Below are 21,543 nucleotides of genomic sequence, written 5' to 3' on the forward strand. Positions count from 1 at the left end.
ATCTACCTGCAAAGCAGGAGACTCAGGAGACCGGGGTTCGATCCCTGGGTTAGGAAGGTCCCCTGGAGGAGCGCAGGGAAACTCACTCCAGTATTCTTGCCAGGTGGACTACAGTCCATGGGGGTCCCAAAGAGACAGACAAAACTGAAGCAACTGAGCACACACACGTGCAGTAAATATGAGACACTAGCAAAGAACTTACATGTATTATTTTCTAAAGGAAATCCATCAGAAGTTACTGTCATTCAAAAAGATAAACGAAAAAAGATTGTAACATAGTGAAGTCGTTTCTAAAACCTACTGCCAAAGTCAAAAGCTTGAATTCCTAAAGGGAATTATTTATATTAAGCAACATAAAGCAGAATAAAAAGTTTGCCTGGAAATTCCTGTCACCTGGCCCTAGACACCACGTTTGATTTCTAATTTTGCTTTCAAAAAATTAAAAACTCCAGTTTAAAATATATCATTAGTAGTCTCATTTTAAATATTTTAATGAGCAGACAAATGTAATTTAGTATTGTTCCCCTTTATGTCTTCCTTCCAGCTTCTGTCCACTCTTTTTATTTCTCTTCTCTCATTTTTTCTTTCCCTTCCTTCTCTTCATCGCTTCTCCCTACTTCTTTTTTTTTTTTCTCTCCCCAGGGTTTGTATTCTAAACAGCCTACATTTCCTCAAATCAAAGCCATTCATATTGTAGTATTTCTCTTAGAAATATAAAGAAGAAAAAAAAAAATAATAATAAAAAGCAAAACAACCCTAACTCTCAAACTGTATAGATACAATTAGACTCTAGCTCTTCTGCCTGCCTGGCCTCCTCAACTGATTTTTCTCGACACTTAGAAACATAGATTTCAGGCCATTACCACGCAAATCCAGCTCATGTATTAGTCCTGTCTGGAGCTTCTCTAGAACTCAGTGGATGTAGACCTAACCATTCACTGCAGTAATGAACTAAGCAGATTACATAGGGAGGGTTAGGAGTTCCAGACTCATTCCAGCCTGAAGCTATGTACATTTCACTGTATGTTATTTTAATTCTCAAAGGAGAGAAACTATACCAAAGATTATACCTTTAACAGTCTGTTGTGACTAGCAGTGGCTTCTAATATAAAATCGTCATTGAATATAATATCGAAATGATGTTACTCCTGACAAAAAAAAGCAAATCTTCATAGAAGTCTTTAAACTTTCACAAAGAATTTAATAGATTTTTCCTTCAGTATTTTGCTATATTTTTTCAGTATAGGAAGACATACGATCTGTGTTTACAGACAATATGGAAATTTTTCTTTGCACTACAGCTGTACCGTCAGGGAGAAAAATACTTAATTAGTATGACCATGGCATAGCATCAGTTTCCTTAGATGTGAACAAGGGAAAATCGTGAGAGCTGAAGTACACACCTCAACCCCTTTAACAAAAACTGGATGAAAGGCAGATCTGTGTTAAACTATCTATAAATTTTCACTTATGAGATGAATAAGTTCTGAGGATCTAATGTGTAGCCTGGTGACTATAATTAATAACACTATGTTGTATACTTGCAATTTGTTCAGGCAGTAGATCTTCTGTGTGTGTGTGTGTGTGTGTGTACTCAGTAGCTCAGTCATGTCTGATTCCGTGACCCTATGGACTGTAGCCCACCAGGCTCCTCGGTCCATGGGATTTTCCAGGTAAGAATACTGGAGTGGGTTGCCATTTCTTCTTCCAGTGGTCTTCCAAAAAAAAGAACGATAACTATGTGAGTTGATGGAATTAGCCATATATTAATTAACTTATTGTGGGAATAATTTCATGAAGTAAATATATATCAAATCATCACACTGTAAACTTTAAATATATTACAACTTTATTTCAATAAATCTGGAAGAAAAATAAATTCAGTCTCATCTTCAGATCCTTACTCGTCTCTACGGTTGCCAGGTAAAAATAGAGGATGTCTAGCTAAATTTGAATTTCACATTAAACAACAAAGAATTTTCTAGTATAATATACCATACTTATACTAAAAAGTATTTGGTATTTATTTGAAAATCAAATTTAACTCACAGTCTTGTAGCTTTTTCCCTCTGCTAAATCTAGCTTTCCCATATTATAATACACCTCTCCCAACCAGCCCCATATCCTATTCGTTTCTTCTTGGCACTTATGATGTAGTCTGGTGTTACACTGCTCATTCATTTTTTACTGGGTCATTGTCTTCGTTCTAGCACTGAAATGTTAGTTCTATGGAAGTGGAGCTATTTCTATTTTGTCTCTCACTAGAACTGGAGCCCCTAGAACAATGTTCAGCATATAACAGTTGCTTGATAAATATAAATGAATTTATTGAACTAACAAATGAAGCATTTATCTAAAAACCCATTGCTTGTCCATCAGATATATCTATAACTCGTATGGATAAAGAATCTATAGTGTCTGCTGTTTGTCTTTACTGTTAATTTTTTTCCCCCTGTTAGCTTGAAGCCACTCAAAAATAATAGGTGAGGCTAGTATTTGTTGAGTACTTATTATTTGCCTGCACTCTAAGTGCATATACCTAATACTCACAAAAACTTTATAAAATTGGTACAATTTTTACTCTCAATTTGGCAATCAGTAAAATGAGTCTTAGCAAACAAACATGTCCAACTTCACATAATCCAATTATCAAGCAAGATTTGAAGAGTTCATTTAAAACTGTCCATGGGGTAAAGCATTTCTCGGTACTTAATTTTGTTTTATTATCTTATAGTAGTGGAAACTTTAAAAAGACACATGAATCATATTCTTGCATTTTTCTTTTTATGAATATGTGTTTTTACAAATCCTTGTCTAATATACTGACAAGAAGTAAGGGAGAGAAATTACTAACAACTAACTTAAATGAATTTTCGCTAACAAATTTAAATTAATTTTGTATTTCATTCCCCAGAGGTAAAATTATATGGCTTTTTAATTAACTTTTCTTTACTAATTACAAATAATTAAATAGAGCATTAATACAATTTCACGAGAGTTTTCATTTTGGGTTTTACTAATGCAGTTCTACGTACACTCAGAGAAACTGGAGAGGGCTGCAGTGTGTTTTCTTATGTTATTCAATATTACAGGCTTCCTTCCAAACCAAGCAAATAAAATGAAACACAGCTTCCCCTCCCAAGAGGGTTTCACTTGCTCCCCTTCTTGCCTCCATTCCTTTGACCCCCTTGCGTTTCTTCCTGTGCTTTTGACTTTCCTTCTCTTTCCTTCTACCCACAGGCACTTTTGACGTGGCCACAGATGGGAGACTGAGATCAGAAAAATACCTGTAGAACCCTCTACATGTGGAGCTGGCAGGCATTCAACCCAAACGCAATTAAAGGGCTTACCCTTGCGTGAAATATTTGCTTTCCTGATAGTCACCAACATTAAACTTTAGGAATGCTAGGGATCTTCAACTTCTCTTTACTCAAAGTTATTGTTTATAAAGTTTGAATGTCGGGTCAAAAGGCCCACCAAGCAAAAAATAGGAAAGTGTGCATTTTTATTAAAATCCACTTGGGACAACTGTATCTCCCGTTGGTATTCTTTGACCAGGGTCTGAGAAGTTATAACACACCAAGCCAGAGGTACTGAAGAGCATTGTTCATGCGATAAATATTAAATGCTAGAATGCACCACGCCCAGGCTTCCCAGGTGGTGCTAGTGGTAAAGAACCTGCTTGCCAGTGCAGGAGTCATAAGAGACATAGGTCTGATCAGTGGGTCTGAACGATCTCCTGAAGGAGGGCATGGCAACATGCTCCATTATTCTTGCTTGGAGAATCCCCATGGACAGAGGAGCCTGGCAGACTATGGTTCATAGGGTCGCAAAGAATCAGATATAACTGAAGCAGCTTAGCACGCACACATACACCATGCCCTGGGCTCAGATCAGTGTGAAGCCTTGAAGTTCACCTGCAATGATGAACACAGCAAACAAAACGGAAAATTGCAGGGTAATTGATAAAGGTTCTTGATCTTCCTTATTCCTTTCTACTGTAGAATGTCCACAAATAAAAGAAGACTAAGTAGTATATTTGTTTTCCCTTTGCAAGAATAAAAATATTTCAAATGTATAAATTTAGTCAATTCATTGATATTTAGAGAAAAAGAAACACACACACATCTCATAAGCATTTAAGTTCTGAAATTGGGGGAAAAAACAGTAACTTTTTTTTCTTTCACTCTAAATCAGTGAAAATGATCGTGATATTACAATCATTGATTTCAGTCACCGTATTTTACCCTGCACTGTGTTGGTGATGGACAGGGAGGCCTGGTGTGCTGTGATTCATGGGGTCGCAAAGAGTCGGACACGACTGAATGACTGAACTGAACTGAACTGTATCCTTGGAATCTAGTCTTACAAATAAATGCTGTTCAATAAATATTTGTTAAGATTTAATCATAATGTATACAATACTAAGAAATGCTTTGAAATGTTAAAGAGTGTGTAGAAGTCTTTGATTTTCTTCAAAAGAGAGAATAAAATGAGTAGACAAACACAAAAGTATTCTTAAAATGTAACTGTTTTTAGGTTTTCAGGGTATACCAGTCATACTACTAAGGACTTTGGAAGCATTAAGCCATTCAGCTGTCAGATCACCTTAGGAGATAACAAACCATTTTTCAGATGAGAAAACTGAGACTGGGGTGATTAAAGAAGTTGGCCAAGATCACATCTCCCAAAGGGTGTGAATTAGCTTCTTGTAGCCGATGTAATAAATTATCACAAACCTGGAGGCTTAAAACAACAAAAAACATCTCCTCTCACAGTTTGAGAAGTCTGAAATAAATATCACTCGGCTGAAATCAAGGTGTTCTCAGGACTGTGCTCCCTCCAGAGTTTCTTCAAGGAGAATCTCTTCCTTGACTCTGTTGCCTGTGGCTCCTAACATTTCTTGGCTCTTGGATACTTCTGTTCAATCTTCAAGGTCATCATCTTCAAATCTCTCATTGGTCGGTCTTCATAGTACTTTCTCCTCTGTGTGTTTGGATCGAATCTCCCTTTGCATCTCTCTTAAAAAGATACTTGTGATGGCATTTAGGACCCATCCAGCTAATCCAATATAATTTCCTCATTTCAAGATTTATGATTTAATCATTCTGCAAAAACTCTACGATATTAGGTAGCATTCACAGGTTCCTTTGATTAGGACCACCATTCCCTCTAATGAAAATTAGATTAGCTCTAGGATTAGCAGGATTATGTCTAGGATCTGAATAGGTAGTCTGCCTCCAGAGCCTTTGATCTTAACAATGTGTTATTATGTCTCCAGGATATAATGTTTATCTAGATAGAGAGAAAATACAATGAATGAGAACCTTAACCTTCTCCAGGGGATCTTCCCAACCCAGAGATTAAACCCAGGTCTCTCATGTTGCAGGCAGATTCTTTACCATCTGAGCCACCAGGGAAGCCCCTAATAAAATATTAGATGAACATAAAAGGCTGGTGGGAACTACTAGATATTTTATGGAAAGGAGAGAAAAAGTGAAAGGGGCATTTTCAGAATGATTGTTGTCCTGTGGTTTGGAGTGTGCTGTAAAATAGAGAGACCTGAAATCTGAGTCTAGGAGAGCAGGAGGGAAACAGTTACAATAGTTTATGCAAAAAATGATAGGAGCCTGAGCTGGGGTGATGGTGAAGGTAGTGGAAAATTTGGGCAGGATATATGAGAGAAGAAATGCCAAAGCTTGTACCTAAGTAGATCAGAGAAACAACCGAGTTGGAAGAACTTTGCACTCACTCAACAACATTTATAAGGACTATCTATAGGCCAGCCATTTCTTGGATCCAAATAAGGAGAATTAAATCACAGTTCTCAACTTCAAAAAGCAGGATAAAAAATGAGAACAAATCAACAAATGATTCAGATAGAGTGTGATGTGAATGACCTCACAGGGAATGTGGCAACACAGTGAAAAATCACTGTTCAGGATGGGTATCTAGTCAGGAAGGGTGCTTTATTTTGGGTTTTCCCGAATCAAGGCTGACACAAAGATTCCAGTCCAAGTAGGATTTGAGGTCAGTAAACACATGTAGGGAAATGGGGATTTGAGACAGGGAAGAAATGAAGGCCAATAAAGCATTCATTTTCAAACCAGTTATCAATGTGGGTAACTGGAACTGAATTCTGGTGGGGTCCTCCGGGAGCCAGTGTAGAAAGGATGCTATAGCTTTATTCCACCCAGGGTTGGGGTTGCTGTGAGATTTATACACCAAATCCCAATGAAAAATTAGAAAATTGGGTTGTTATAGGTGTCACAGACGTGCCATAGCCACTGCTTGAAAAATTTTTTCACATGTAAATCTTACTTTGAAATAGCCCTTACAATAAGATTCCAGTAATGGTTAAATGTTCTTATTTCATATCATTAGGGAAGAGATTTATTAATACTAAGAATGCATCAGGAACCTTCAATCCAGTAATTGTATGTTGATGGAACAGAGCCTCTACTTCTCAGTATTGAGTATATTTATTTATTTTACTGTTTCTCAAGATAGCTTCTATCTGGGGCTGCACTCACTATTTTCTGCACTTCAGCTTTCTCATTCCTACGTAGAAACTGACTGTGCCAATAAGACAGCATCTATCTGAGGTAATTCATTTTTCTTATATCTCTTTTTTTCAGAGGTTCCACAAAAATCTTTTCCTTCTTTTTTAGGAGGAGTTCTATATGACAATATGACAAATAAAAATTTAAACTGTATTTCTACAAAGTCATAGGAATAAAAAATCCCATGGGCTTATGAATGGATCTTGTTTTCCACCTGAATTGTAGACTTATTTTCCGCTTGCAGCAGCATATAAATCCTTCAGAACTTCCCTGCACGGGCGCCTCCCTTCACCTACGACTTCCCACTGCCTTGCACTGTGGGCATTTCAGTGACTTATCAAACTATTAGAGGGTTAGTCCATCAGGAATCTTATCACCTGCAGTTTTTATGGACTGTTCAGTAATAAAAATAGAGAGGAGTTTGAACTCCCTGACATGGAAACCTTCAAGAAGCCATGGAATGTGCTCACTGGTATTTCTGGTATCTTTTAAATGTCAAGAGAGCAGAATTTCTCTTGTCAGTTGTCACAGTAAGGCTAACAATTAAAGCCATCTGCTCTTCATTTCACTCCCCAAGGGCATCTCTCATTTTTCACCAACTTCCTGTTGTTGACAGCACAGTTCCTCCCAATTTCTCTCTGAAACTGTGAGGTCACCACCAGGCTCAGGACGTTAAGTGAACTGCTGGTTTGCTTCAGTCTCCACCATGTCCTTTGCCCGGGGGCCACGGCCTCCCATAAGTGACTGGGACCCTGCAGTAGAAACAGATCATGAAGAACATCAGCTCCTCCTCAAGCAAGGCTGACGAGGGCAATGGGCATGCTGTGCCAGGAGTACCAGGGCAGCGGACACTGCTTTGGGGGGCACTTTTTTATTTAAGAAAAAAGATAGGCAGAAAGGTAAAGAAGAAATAGAGAAAGAGAGGGGGAAAGGGAAAAGAGGGAGGAGGAAGAGTTAAGAAAGGAACAAAGGAAGGGAAGGAAGACAGGGAAAAACAGAATAGAAAATAAAGGAAATGGAAGAAAGAAAGTAGGGAGTGGGGGTTAAGAAGAGCTAGTCTGGGTTCTTTTTGAATTCAGGTTTATTACTTAATTCTGATGGGATTAAAATACCTGTCAATCACAAATTCTATATGCCTTTATTGCAGTGTTTATCTTAAAAAGAAGGATGGTGGCAAACGAAAAAAAAGTAAAGTAGTGATATATAAAACAAGTTTATAGATTCCGGAGATTCTGTAAGAAACTTAAAGATGAACTGACTGCAGTGATTCAAACCAATAATTTTGTTGATTAATCTATTCAAGGATTTTTCTTTTTTGTTGTTATTGTGAGAGCACCATGCGACAATAAGAAAAGTAATCCCAGTGCTAAGAAGAAAATCACCTTACAGTTATGGGGATAGATTTGTTTTTCTGCCTGATTTCCAAGGCCATCAAATATTAAGTACTTATGAAAGTTGTGAATTCATAGTGTAATATTTGAATGAAACTTATTTTTCAGCCCAATCCAGGCAAAGGTAAAATTTCTAGAAATTCTGTCAGCCTGAAGATCATGGGTAAGCTAGAGAAATACACACTTGTTTTTTTCAAGTAGAAATTTTAAAATACCTAATCAGACCTGTTAAGCTTTTCAGTTTTATATGTACTTTCCTAAGTGAAGCTAATGAATAAATTCTAAGGAAATAGTTCTTTCTGGCTCTATAGATAGCAAGGCTCCAAAGACATAGTATTTACCTAGTGTAGATAGTTTGGTTCATTTGGACTAGCCAATTAGTCACTCGAGAGATTCATTTACTTAGGTCCCTTAGGCACTGTTTAGTAAATTGCTGCTGTAGCCTTTCATAATGTAATACCTCATGTGAAGGACCCTGTAGTCAGCTTGTTGGCTCATTAAGAATAGAGTCAGAGTAAACATTCTTCATGAAATCGTCTCTGGATATTTCTGAGCTCATAAAATGCAAAGTGCCAACACCATGTGTGAGGTTTAAATTTGTGTCCAAAAGTGTCTACACAGTTTTTGAAAATACAGAACTAAAATCACAAATTCAATAAGATTTCTGCACAGCTTTTGTTCTGCAGCATCCAGAATGGTGATAGCCTCAGAGAATGTATTCCCTAGTGATCATCAAGTTGTCATTTCTTGGAATGTTTTCTTTCATAAGCTAGAACAGAATTACTAAAATGTGTTTTCTAGAGGCTTCTTTGGAACATATCAAGTAAATGACTTTCAGTTTAATAAAAAAAATTTTTTTCTTAAACATATCTGAAAACACACAATTGAATGAGCAATATCTTTGGGGAAACAACACTATAGCAAGCTCAGAGTCAGAATAATTAAGTTATACAGCTGTTTATATTGATGTAAACATTTTTCCTATATACTGTTTCTGACAAAATAACAAAATACTGTAGCCCTTTCCCTAAGACCCAATACTAGAAGAGTCATAAATGCAAGAAAGGAAAATTCATGTTCAGTTCAGTCAGTCATGTCCGACTCTTTGCGACCCCATGAATCACAGCACACCAGGCCTCCCTGTCCATCACCAACTCCTGGAGTTCACTCAAACTCATGTCCACAGAGTTGGTGATGCCATCCAGCCATCTCATTCTCTGCCATCCCCTTCTCCTCCCGCCCCCAATCCTTCCCAGCATCAGAGTCTTTTCCAGTGAGTCAGCTCGTCGCATGAGGTGGCCAAATTATTGGAGTTTCAGCTTTAGCATCAGTCCTTCCAATGAACACCCAGGATTGATTTCCCCCAGAATGGACTGGTTGGATCTCCTTGCAGTCCAAGGGACTCTCAAGAGTCTTCTCCAGCACCACAGTTCAAAAGCATCAATTCTTTGGCGATCAGCCTTCTTCACAGTCCAATTCTCACATCCATACATGACCACTGGAAAAACCATAACCTTGACAATGACCATAAAAATAAAACCCTCTTCCCCCATAAAAGAAATTCTGGTAGATGCCAGCAATGAAAGAGGTATAAAATGGGTTTGTTTTTTGTTTGTTTGTTTAGTCGCTCAGTCATATCCAACTCTTTGCGACCCCATGGACTGTAACGTGGAGACCACCAGGCTCCTCTGTCCATGGGAATTCTCCAGGCAAGAATATGGAGTGGGTTGCCATGCCCTCCTCCAGGGGATCTTCCCAATCCAGGGATCAAACCCTGGTCTCCTGAACATCTGCATTGCAGGCAGATTCTTTTACTACTGAGCTATGGGAGTAGGCCTTTAAATGAAGGGAAAAGATAATATACACATATACATAACATACCCACACACACACAAATGAAAGGAACCTTGAACAGAAAATGACAAGTTGGTTTTCAACTGATGTGTGTAAGCTAAGACTCTATGCTCCCAATGAAGAGGGCCTAAGTTCGATCCCTAGTCAGGAAACTAGATCCCACATGGTCAGGAAACTAGATCCCATATGGTCAGGAAACTAGATCTCACATGGTCAGGAAAGAAGAACCCACATGCCACAACTAAAGAATTTGCATGCTGCCACTAAAAGATCCCACACACCACAGCTAAGGTCAAAGCTCCCGAATGGCACAACTAAGGCCTACAGCAGTGAAATAAATAAAAATCTAAATAAAGGAAAGAGACTCAGCAGAACAATAAAATTCACTAAATCTCCTTATCTCCTGGGTAAGTCCTTCCCTCTTTCTCATTTGAAGAGGTCACTGTACTATCTGTCGACTTGTTTCCTGCTTGTACAATCCAAAATCAGGTTCACTGTCCTCACACCTCTACTTTCTCTGTATAGCTGGAAGACGTCAATGTGTGGATTCATGTGTTCAGAACAGGAGGCCTGCCCAGAACCTGCCGTGGTCAAAGTCAAGGGGAAAAAAAATAGGTAGAGAGATAGAGAAAGTGAGATAGTATAGACAGAGATAGCTGGATAAATCTAGGCCTTAATAATGTTACTAGACATAATCTATCTGGAAAATGGACATTCGTGACTCTTTACACATTGAGAAATAATTGGTAGCAATATATATGAGAGCTGTATTAATGGAGAAAACCTTATCAGTGGATGCTGAAATGACAGTAAAAGACAATGTTTGTCCTGTATAACAGATTCTTAGCAAGTTAGGACTTAAAAGACACTTAGCAAGTCAATTTTCTTAACTTGCAAGTAAGTGTTCACCAACCCCCAGCAAAGAATGTGATATTTAAGGGTGCAACATTAGAGTCATTCCTTTAGCTGTGTCGCTTTGACTTTGCAGATTAAATGGAGGCATATATGTTTCTGAGTTAGAAAATCTATGTCGTAAAGGTGCCACTTCTGTTCAAATTAGCCTATAAATTAATATAATTCCAATAAGCATCCCAGTGTGATTTTGAGAGGATGCAGCCTATTAAGAGACAACATTATGTCAAGGGCATTTCTGATGAGGAGTTCTAAGCTGATCTCTGAAACTTGCTGAGAAATGTTCAGCTTTGAGTTCTCATCTGTTTCAGATCACATTAGGGGCTTTATGAAAGTGTTTTAAAGGGAGATCTACCAGCCTGGAAGAATGGACTTGCCTCCTAAAAATACCTAACTCTGTATGTAAAAGAGATACTTGGGTGAAGAGTCTGCTGTTTGAAAAATTCCTCTCTATCATTGCAATCATTGATATAATTATATAAGATAACAGTGAAACTACATTCATGAAAATTTTACTTTCTACAGTGTAAAAGGGTGGTTTTCCTTTAATTCATTTCCAAAGAAGAAATTTTGAATAATTTCATGAAGGAACATTTACAGAAGATTCAGTTTCCTTCACACTTTGTGTTGATTTAAATGTCAGATATATCTTTATTTCACAATAATATAAGAGAACTGAAAATGCAATCACTTTATTGACTGGCCACAGGTGAATTTGGTTTTTTCACACTTCTGCCTTCAAATATGCTTGCCTGGATCTTCTTTTACCACTACTGGACATCATATTAAGAAAACCCCACAGCTTATCTGGTCAATCTCACACATTGGCAGAACCTCATTTTTATATATCAAGTACTCTTGCCTGATATAAATCAAACCATGCATTAACTCCTCACTCCCAGCTGCAGCCTGAGCAGTGATTCCATGAGACTGTTGTTGGCATGAGCAGAGGAGCACATGTGCTATTCTCAGCACCTGCTCCGTGACCTCCAACCCCACTGGGCCCCTTCTGGATCTTCTGGAAGCCGAGGAGGAGGAAGGGTGAGAGGTGAAGAGGACATTGTCCTTTATTTGGCCAGTGGAGTCTGTAGAGCCTCTGACTCTCTGATGCCCTTTGCTATGCCAGGCTACTAGCCATTGTCTCTCTCTCTCTCTCATTCATGGGATGCTTTGGTGGATTCTTCTTTGTGCTCCCTTCTAATGGGGCCCTCAGATCAGTGCCTTTCCCTAACTCCTTTGGCAGCTGTCCCTTTTCAAAATGAGCCATGTCTTCCATCCTCAATGTAGTCCCAGGGCAATTCATGCATCTTAAGCCTGATAGACTGGGGCTTTCCAGGTGGCTCAGTGGTAAAGAATCTGCCTGCCAATTCAGGAGACACAGGAGACATGGGTTAGATCCCTATGTCGGGAAAACCTCCTGGATGAGGAAATGGCAACCCACTCCAGTATTCCTGCCTGGAAAATCCCATGGACAGAGGAGCCTGGCGGACTACAGTCCATAGGGTTGCAAAGAGTCACACACGATTGAGGAACTGGGCACAGAAATCTGCTAGACTACAAACCTGCAGGATGATCCCACAGCCCCCGTCTCCTCACTCTGCCCAGTGCAGCCATCCTGCCACGTGCGACATTTCCAGACAGAGGTCTACATCTGCCTCCATGTCCCACAAGAAGCCAGCTACTCCAAAATCCTATTCCCCAGCAAGCCCGCGTGTATTTGCATCTCAACAAGGAGACAGACAGGAAGTAAAATGCCAGTCTCCCCAGATCCTTCCAAGGAAGTCTCCTGTGATGACCTTTCCTTGGTTTGAAGGATAGAACGGAAAGCATGCCTGCTCTGCTCCATCACACTGCGCCCTTCCCACGAATCTCCTCATGTCCTCCTCTCAAGGATCTCGAAGTGTCTGTCGTTCAGACTGACAGTGCGTGATGAAGCTGGATATCCCAGTGACCAGACTGCCCCGTCACTGGTCTGGTAGGGATGTGTCCATCACTTTCTTTAAGTGTTCGGGCACTTATTACACACCTTCGGTTTAAAACTTCAGAAGAGACTTAAAAATGAGAGAAGATTCTATTAATTCTCTCTCCTACCCCTCCCTCTACCTCTCTCTTTCTCCCTCTCCCTGTCTCCCTGTTGCACTGTCTTCCCACCCCGTGGCAACCTTGAAAGCTGTATATTTAGGATGGCAACACTTCAAGATAGAGGAAGCCTGGAGTCACTGCCTTAAGAAGAGCTGGCAAAAAGAACTTCCTGAGCCACTTCAAACTGTGACATGAGAAAGCAGTAAGCCTTTCTTGTATTAAACTACCAAGACTAGAGGACTTGTTTGTTATTGGAGCACAGTTATTCTATCACATCTAGCCCCAAAACGGATACCTAAGGTAGAGCAGTGATGTAGCAAACCTAAAATTCCAGGGCATTGACTTCACACACAGGTGGAATAAGCAGAGAAGCTGATGTGAGAGGCTTAACAGTTGACAATCTGTGCTGCACAGTGGCAAAATATTTGGATAAGCTGTCTCATGCAATAACTTGAGAGGCAGTCCATGTGCCTGCTGAGTGAAAAGCTCTGGGGGAAAGTCTGGGAAATACCATATTAGTGTGTTTTGATTATTATTGGCTGTGTTTAACAAGTTATTACAGGAAAAGGATGAGTTTGTCTAGTTTGCAAATGATTATCTTAGGGTAAAGGACTTGGGACACTGCAGATTTGGAAAAACTAGCTGCTTCCAAACTCAAAGGGATGGATGTGGATTTTATGGAGGCTATAAGCAACAGTGGTTCAGTAAAAAAATAAAAATAAGACTTCTGAATGAATAATAAAGTGAAACCAGACCCTGATGCTGGAAAAGACCGCGGTCAGGAAGAGAAGGGGGCAATGGAGAATGAGTTGGCTGGATGGTATCATCAACTCAATGGACATGAGTTTGAGCAAACTCTGGAAGATAGGGAACAGGAAGGCCTGGCATGCTGCAGTCCAGGGGGTCACAAAGAGTTGAATGTGACTGAGCAACTGAACAACAAGGAAAACATGAAATTAAGGGTATGCTCTCCTCTCCTGTTTTGTTTCCAGATAAGCAGCAATAGCTGTCCTAAGTTGAAAGGGAGAGGTTTATAGGCAAAAAGGCAAAGGGAGGAACTGAATAGATTGTCTTTTAATTTCTAGGTGACTTCATTGAAAGGTACCATGTCTCAACACAATGAAAGAGTGGCTTATTACGTGTGCTTAGTCACTCAGTCGTGTCCAACTCTTTGTGACCCCATGGACTATAGCCCGCCAGGCTCCTCTGTCCATGGGATTCTCCAGGCAAGGATACTGGAGTGGGTTGCCATTCCCTTCTCCAGGGATCTTCCCAACCCAGAGATCGAACCCAAGCTTCCTGCATTGCAGGCAGATTCTTTACCATCTGAGCCACCAGGGAAGGTCAAGAATACTGGAGGGGGTAACCTATCCCTTCTCCAGTGGATTTTCCCAACCCAGGAATTGAACCAAGGTCTCCTATATTACAGGCAAATTCCCTACCAGCTGAGCTGCCAGGAAAGTGATACTTCATTTCATGTGTCAACTTGACTAAGTGACAGTGCCAGAGTATTTGATCAAACATTTTTCTAAATCTTTCTGTGAAGGTGTTCTTTAAATGAGATTAGCATTTAAATCCATGAATTTGGAAGGAAGCAGATTACCTTCATAACGTAGATCAATTCATCCAAGCAGTTTAGGGCCTTAAGAGCACAAAAATTGATCTTCCCCAAGCAGAAAGGAATCCTGACAGCAGACTGCTTTTGGCTTCAAACTTGAACTCCTCCCTGAGTCTCCAGCCTACTGGACTTCCCTATCAGTTTTGGACTAAACCGACTTCCACAATCATGTGGCAGAGAAAGTAAAATTGTTATTTGATGACCTGAAGGAGGAACTCTAGTAGCAGCTAAGCATGCACTGATTCCATTACTCCTCCAGGGAACATGAGGTTACGTCCCTGAGCCTCCTTTCCAGGTATATCAGTGCTGTCTGACAGTTCTGGCCAATGGGACATAAACAGAAATAATGTACATCTCTTTCTGTCTTGGTCATAAAACTCCATTCATGTTCTTTCTTAGCCTTCTTTGGGAACCTTTGGGACCACATAATTAAACCAGTGACATCACCAGAAGGAAGGAGACAGATGCCAGAGTAATTACTTGGATAATGACAAAAGGCTTGAGTTGGAGATCACCTAAGTGAGACATGAAACTTTGTTATGTCACTGAGATTTGGGGGGTTTTGTTACCCTAACAAACTCTGGCCTATTCTAATACAGTGCTCAAATATTGAAAATGGTCATTGAATTCTGCTACTGCTAATGGACAACCCTAAAATATGAAAATGGCTGGGCTGATATGTGGTGGGATGAAGTGGAGATCTGAAACATGGAAGATAATGGCAATCCTTAGATTACTTTGCTACTAAGCTCTGCACATGTATAAAAAGTTTATCAAGCACATTTTCCCAGATGAGCAAAAATTCAGTTCAGTTCAGTTCAGTTCAGTCGCTCAGTCGTGTCCGACTCTCCGCGACCCCATGAATCACAGCATGCCAGGCCTCCCTGTCCATCACCAACTCCCGGAGTTCACTCAAACTCATGTCCACAGAGTCGGTGATGCCATCCAGCCATCTCATTCTCCGTCGTCCCCTTCTCCTCCCGCCCCCAACCTTTCCCAGCATCAGAGTCTTTTCCAGTGAGTCAACTCGTCGCATGAGGTGGCCAAAGTATTGCAGTTTCAGCCTCAGCATCAGTCCCTCCAATGAACATCCAGGATTGATCTCCTCTAGAATTGAGCAAAAATTACTGCCGATCAAATGGCCAAGATACGTTGTCTACAAGGCAGAAATTTCCAGCTGTTATCTGAAAGAATGTGGCAATGATGTAGTTACTTAAATGACTACTTATATTTAGCTATGATTTATACAGTGGGTCCACCATTTATACAGTGGTGTCTAGACTTGCTGGAAAAATGTTAGAATGTTGAAGTATTTGGTTTTTCTAAGATGTTTTATCAGAACTCTATCCTATCAAACTAGAGACAGCTCTTGGCATTATCTTCTATGTAGTTGCTGCTGCTGCTAAGTCGCTTCAGTTGTGTCCGACTCTCTGTGACCCCATAGACGGCAGCCCACCAGGCTTCCCTGTCCCTGGGATTCTCCAGGCAAGAACACTGGAGTGGGTTGCCATTTCCTTCTCCAATGCATGCAGGTGAAAAGTGAAAGTGAAGGTGCTCAGTCGTGTCCAACTCTTCGCAACCCCATGGACTGCAGCCTACCAGGCTCCTCCATCCATGGGATTTTCCAGGCAAGAGTACTGGAGTGGGGTGCCATTGCCTTCTCCGTCTATGTGGTTAGTACCCTCTTTACTTCTTCCCAGCTTCTTTCTAATCTGAAAGTATTTTGACTTGGCTGTGCTTATTTTTTCTCTTTTCCCTACAAGAAGGGAAGCTGCGTGATGGCAGAGAGTCTATCTTCTTGTTAATTGATCACTGTATTCCCACTGCCCAGTACATGTCTAATGCATAGTAGGTACAGTAAGTACGCAAAAACATATTTGTTAAATGAACACAAAAATACAAAAAGTAGTCAATGAATGATCGTGATACTTTGTGCAACCTTTATAAGGAACTTAAAACATCAGATAAACTTTGGTTTAAGCTAATCTCGGTAAAACCCGAGAGACAACTACAAGATAGGTATGGCTTTGTTAAGATGCAACCTTTCTGCCTATGGCCTGGGAGCCCAGTTCACTATGATTGCTGAAACCATTGTCCCTCCTACGCTTAAGATAGTTTTCTGATTAGTAATAAAAATACCCAAATTGAACTAGAAGAATCTTAATCCTCTAAACACCTCCACTCCTCAACTAAGATAATATTTGCCTATTATAAAGCTCCAGTATCCACATATTCCTGAAAGTTTGAGGGGCTGCAAAGAAAGTGGGTTCCCTTTAGGACAGTGCTTTGCAGTTTTCATCTGGGAACTCAGAACAACCCTTCAAAGTCCAAGGACTGGAGAGTTCAGTCATTCTTATTTCTTTTCACACTGCTCACATTTGAAATATCTTAGTTCTCTTCTTCCTCATTACAAACTTTTTTATTCCCATGAAATATATATATATGCTTTTTAAATTCAGGAAGCCTTGTTTCTAGCTTTGCTGTGCCGAAGTTCATCACCAAAAACAGGGTTTTAGAAAGGTGAGGGACAGAAAGGATGGGGGACCAAAAATGGGAGAAAGAAAAGAAGAAAAATAGTGTCTTTCCTCCAAGATTGACGTCTGATTCTCATTAGTACCATTTAAATTTTTTGTTGTTGTTGAGTCTCTGGAAACATAGACCAGCATTTATCTTAATGGATGATCTAATTCATGCCACTGTCTCCAAGAAGAAGAAAATCTAAACCATACAAGATAAATAATAGCCTAGTCTATTCTTAAAATTGTCCAAAGGAAGGGATTCCACAATTTTCTGTGTCTGAATTCACATAAAGAACTCATTTCTTGCTGTTAGCTCAAGTTCTGCTCTTCTTTCTCTTTCCCTCTTTCTTGCTTCCCCCTTCTTCTCCACCCCACCCCTGTCTGCCTCTTTCCTCTCTCTCCCCACTTGTATTAACCTGCTCAGGCTGCCGTAGCAAAACACCACAGACTGGTGGCTTACACATCAAAAATTTATTTTCTCAAAGCCCTGGAGGCTAGAAGTCCAAGATCAAGGTGCTGTCAGTGTTGGTTTCTGGTGAAACCTTTTTTCCTAGCTTGGAGATGACGGCGTACTTAGTGTGTCCTCACATGGCCTCTCCTGCTTGTGCATGTGTGTGTCTGTGTGTGTGAGAGAGAGACAGACAGACAGAGAGAGCACTCCGGCATCTCTTCCTTTTCTTATAAGAACAGTCTAATTGGATCAGAGTCTTACCTTTATGATCTTATTCAACTTAAATTGCCCCCTTAAGGCTGTGTCTCCAGACACAGTCACATTGAAGATTAGCCTTCACCCTATGAGTTTTAGGAGATACAATGTGGTCCTTAATACTTCTGTAATCAAATATCCAGATTCCTGCTGGCTGTGTAACTTCAGGCAAGCGGTCCAACACTTTTAGCTTTAGGTCCTGTTCTTTAAGGTAGAACCAATAAAAGTGAACATTGGAAAGCCTTTCTGAGAACTAAATAAAACAAATCATAACATCCCAAAAGTTAGTAAAAATATATATAATAACTTTTGCTATTCATTTAATTTTAAGTTATTATAATGACTTCTTTGTCTTTTCTTTTCCAGTTGTTATAACCAACACCCTTTCCCATTTCTTCAAAAAAGAATCGTGTCTAATATTTTCATGGTTCTTTTCATTGGTTTAATGAATATTACTTGATTTTCTCTTGTGTGATAAGAACTGTGCTAGGTACAGTCTATATACACTGCTGCTGAAACAGTCTCTGCTCTCATGAACCTTATAGTTTAGATGGAGAAATTGACATTCAACCAGTGAAAAGACACATAATAAGCCATTACATGTCAGCTGTTAGGAGCAATCTTAGAAAATGTTAGTTTATCGTGGATCAGTTCAGTTCAGTTCAGTCGCTCAGTCGTGTCCGACTCTCCGCGACTCCATGAATAACAGCACACCAGGCCTCCCTGTCCATCACCAACTCCCAGAGTTCACTCAAACTCATGTCCATCAAGTCGGTGATGCCATCCAGCCATCTCATTCTCTGTCGTCCCCGTCTCCTCCCGCCCTCAATCCCTCCCAGCATCAGACTCTTTTCCAGTGAGTCAACTCATCACATGAGGTGATCAAAGTATTGGAGTTTCAGCTTTAGCATCAGTCCTTCCAATGAACACCCAGGATTGATCTCCTTTAGAATGGACTGGTTGGATCTCCTTGCAGTCCAAGGGATTCTCAAGAGTCTTCTCTAGCACCACAGTTCAAAAGCATCAATTCTCTGGTGATCAGCCTTCTTCACAGTCCATGGAAGGACATAATTATGGGGGGCAGAGAGCAGGAAAGCATTCCTTTTAATGATCCTCATTTTCTCTCCTAGACCTTCTCAAATTCTTTACAATTCAACTAGTTTTTGCTGCTAAGTCACTTCAGTCGTGTCCGATTCTGTGTGACCCCACAGACGGAAGCCCACCAGGCTCCCCCATCCCTGGGATCCTCCAGGCAAGTTTTTAGAGTGTAGAATAAATTCCTAAGGCTGAAATGCTTCAGGTGAGTTTAAATAAATAAAATGAAAAGTCTCAAGATCTCTCTAACATATAAATAGTACTAAAGCTGTGGAACCTTTGTTGGCCAGTGAGTGATTCCCTCAAGACAGACTAGATTTTCAAAGAGACTGTTATTCAATGGTTTAAATCAAAACACACTAAAATAAAATACAAACCTATTGAAAGAGTCTCGTTGTGTCAGAGAAAAGGCTATGATGATCCACCAGTACAACAGTACAAGGAACAAGAGTACAACTGAAACATGTATGTTGTCATATGTAAAACGAATCACCAGTTCAGGGTCGATGCATGTTATAGGATGCTCGGGGCTGGCGTGCGGGGGCGACCCAGAGGGAGGATAAAGGGAGAAGGGAGGTGGGAGGAGGGTTCAGGAGGGGGAACTTATGTACACCCAGGGCGAATTCATGTCAATGTATGGCAAAACCAACCAAAATAATATTGTAAAATAATTTGCCTCAAATAAAAAATAAATTAAAAAAAAATCAAATCATGCATACATAATTTTATATCATAAAATTCTGTATTCAGAGGAGAAGTGTCACTCTGGAAATAACTATGTGCAACATGTATTTATTAAGAACATTTTCTAAAGTTAAGAATATACAAATTATTTTCTAAAGTTAAGAATATAAAAATATTCTTTGTGCAAAAAACCTGGCATCTTGTTATGGACTACCTAACTAGTGAATGATTTAACCAATAGGCAGTCCAAAGTAAGGTGGTAAGACAGGAGAAAATGAAAAAAAGGAAGGAAGGGAGGGAGGGATGGAGGGTGGAAGAGAGGGAGAGAAGAAGGAAAAGAAAAAAAATCATGTTAAAAAGGTAATTGATACGGCTCATTCAGTATTATAAATCTAGTTTCAACTTCTTGGTCATATTTATACCATGCTTATTGATGAAGACAGAGCTAATAATATAAAGAAATAATTACTGTACAAATGATATGTTCCCATATTTTTATCCATTTAGCTCTTAGCCTTGTAGTAAAATCTTGGAGGGTTTGAGGGGATAGAGATTGAACCTAGAGATGTAGGTGACCTACATGCTTTAGAGTTTAGACATTGATACCCTAAAGTAACTTTGTCCTCCCCTCAGTTCAAAAGTCCCCAAAATTCCTTTCCAAGGGTTAGGCATGTAACATGATAATCCTTAGTGAAAATCCTCATTTTGCCCAATAGGCCTGACAGTCAAATAATATATAATTGAGTATGGGGTCACACAGAGTCGGACACGACTGAAGTGACTTAGCAGCAGCAGCATTGGTACTTTCATAATATCTAGGCTACTCGGTCTTATATTTTGTTTCATAGCACAGTAATATAAACAAACACTATATTCATAGAATTGTACTTATGTGAAAAGCCCAAGTAAATTTTGATCAGCTGCTGGAGAATCTGAAGTAAGTAGGAAGGTGACTCTCAGAGAAAATGAGAAAAACACTTGAGGTTAATACAAAATCATATTTCTAAAATATATCTTCAAAAACACTAAAAGTCATTGTGAGTATTATCTTCATGGACATTCTGGGTAATGCACACAGTTGAAGGTAATGCAAAAATAACTTTTATAAAATTAAAATCGTGAAATATTTATGATGGTGAATTTGTCATTTTTATTTAAAATATATCATTAGTATTTTAATTCGTAACATTTTAATGATGGCACAAAGTTTTACCAAATTTATTAAATCCTTTCTTTATTATTGGATTTTTAAGATTCTTTTCCAGTGTTCTTCTATGCTTCAATAAATAGATTGTATACTTAAATAAAATTACAAAAATATATAACTTTTTTTATTTGATTGATTTTAATAAACCACACTTTTCTTTTCAAATTACAAAAGAATAGCTCACATTGAAGAAAAATGAAAAGCTTAAACAAAAATATTTAAATCATGTGCTGTGCTCAGTCATGTCTGCTCTTTGCTACCCCAAAGACTGGGGTCTGCCAGGCTCTTCTGTCCAAGGGGATTCTCCAGGGAAGAATACTGGAGTGGGTTGCCATGCCCTCCTCCAGGGGATCTTCCTCAACCCAGGAATCCAACCCAGGTACCCCTCATTGCAGGCAAAATCATTACTGTCTGAGTCACCAGGGAAGCCCATATAAATCATACTTATTCCCAAAATTCAAAATCATTTCTATTAATATTTTTCATATGACTTTACATTATTGATTTGCTTGCATACATATGTATCTGTACTATAAACATATTTTGTAATATATATATAGGTTTATGCACATAAAATTATAAGAAATTTTAGTTTGGAGGAGTTTGTACCATAAACAAATATTTTCAATGTAAAAAATTCCTAGTAAATGAATTTTGCATTTCTCACTTATTTCCAGACTTCTGTCATGAACACAGGCTTTTAAAATTTACAGGTATAAAACTTTGTTATTAGATCTTTATTCTCTGAATTGACAGATTCTTACAAAGGATGCTGGTCTTTGAGAAATAAAAATTCGTATATCATCTGTATAACTTCTGTATATGATAAAAATTTTAATGTTATACACTATTTTCTCCTCTGTTCTTTTCACATAGCTCTTTATGCTGAATATTTTGTATATCATTTCTACA

Source organism: Moschus berezovskii, chromosome 19 (assembly GCF_049115385.1).
Source record: "Moschus berezovskii isolate FMDL1 chromosome 19, NW_MosBer_1.0, whole genome shotgun sequence".
Taxonomy (NCBI): domain Eukaryota; kingdom Metazoa; phylum Chordata; class Mammalia; order Artiodactyla; family Moschidae; genus Moschus; species Moschus berezovskii.